At 39.7% G+C, this 1,560-nt stretch overlaps 1 long non-coding RNA gene across 1 annotated transcript; it reads left to right on the top strand.

Moving 5' to 3' along the window:
• Positions 1-753: 753 nt before the first annotated feature.
• On the top strand, positions 754-1,219 carry LOC123176367 (uncharacterized). The gene is made up of 3 exons (XR_006488491.1): positions 754-853; positions 942-983; positions 1,081-1,219. It is a non-coding gene; the product is annotated as an uncharacterized lncRNA (long non-coding RNA).
• The last annotated feature ends 341 nt before the right edge of the window (positions 1,220-1,560 follow it).

Below are 1,560 nucleotides of genomic sequence, written 5' to 3'. Positions count from 1 at the left end.
CTGAATGCAAAATTTGTCTTGCTCTTCTGAAAAGTCCGGTAGCAGCGATATATAATAATATAAGATCCAAATAGCCCGCAATAGCTCCACTATAGCATCTCTATAGGTTTTGATGGCCCTCCCACTAAGCAATGCACTTTTAACGCTAAATTGAAAATGACACTATAATAGCCCACTATTTCCCGCGATGGGGATAGATTTGGAGTCATTTAGCGTTGCTAAGCTACCGCTGTTCCAAAATGTTCTGTACTTTTCAAAATCATGTTGCAACGGTTCAAATTTATGCCTTATCTTTCCCAAGTGTGGAGCTTCCCAACCAATCTTCCTAGATCGTAACTCTGGATTCATCTTTGATGCCGAATGTACTGGTCAAAGTGGGACAAAAAGTGCCAATTCACATTCATTTAGCTAGCCAAAAGTGCGAGCCTCGCTGTTTCTAGTTACAGCCGCTTGAGACCTAAGTATTGGTTCGGCATCAATAGTTGTTGCATCACATCTTTAGTCCAAGAGCCTAAAAGCGACTTGCATAATACAGATTTACTCTCAATGTCGAAACCTTGTATCCCTCACATGGTTTTATGGGTAAGTCACTTCTATTCTAAAGCTTAAATGACCAAATCTAAACATATAAGAGTATTGCATATCTTGACTGAAATTGACATGTAATTTGGTCAGTTTTATCTGTTGTATTTGTGCATTAAAAAAATTCTTGCATCTCACTATTTCTTCAACCATCCTCAATATTTATGTTCAGGTTGGTGCCCAGGCTGTTTATCTGTGGAGGCACCAAGAGCTTTTTGGAAATGCAAAGGAAAAATTTGAGAATATTAGATTTGTGATTTTATTAAATCTGGTACTCATTCTATCTTTGTCTTTGTATTTTGCCATCTGCTTGTTGCATTCTATATGCATGTGCAAGTCTCATGCGTTCTGTTTGACAGGGCATCGGCCTTCTTTGGCGCCGCATCGACAATTGGGCACATGTAGGTCTCGCGTACAATTTTGTGGAGTTCATTAATTTTGGCAACATATGAAATGATTGATTGGCTAGTTGACTTCGATTGATTCACATTCATGCAGCTGGGAGGGTTGCTTGGGGGAGCAGCGGTCGAATGGTTCTACGGTCCAGATTGGAAAGGGCGCCCGTTGTTTGGCCAATGAGTAGCACAAGACCACAATAACGCTCACGGCTTGCACATAAATTTATCGTGCTGGTCCCCTATTGCTGTGAAACAAGCAAATACCTTCTCGAACTAAGGGCACCTCTAGCCGGTCCCATAAAAATGGAGGAGTAAACGCCGCGTACACTTATGTTTTGGCCAGACCTAGCCGAACACCTAAATTTAGTGGAGTACATTTTTGTTTTCGACAAAGTGTTTAAATCTAGTTTACTTAATACATTGCAACGTCATATTAGCACACTTATAAAAACCAAACATAATAAATAAGTTCTACACAATTCATGAATATTGCATTAATAAACCAAATTATTCAAATTCAAAGACACCGAATGGTTGAAAATAATCTCTCGGAATCTTGGCATGGCCCTCTGCTGTATCA

The sequence above is a fragment of the Triticum aestivum genome, unplaced genomic scaffold (genome assembly GCF_018294505.1).
Source record: "Triticum aestivum cultivar Chinese Spring unplaced genomic scaffold, IWGSC CS RefSeq v2.1 scaffold34421, whole genome shotgun sequence".
In the NCBI taxonomy this organism is placed as follows: Eukaryota; Viridiplantae; Streptophyta; class Magnoliopsida; order Poales; family Poaceae; genus Triticum; species Triticum aestivum.
Note: the sequence above shows the minus strand (reverse complement) of the source record. Positions and strands in the feature narration are given on the sequence as shown.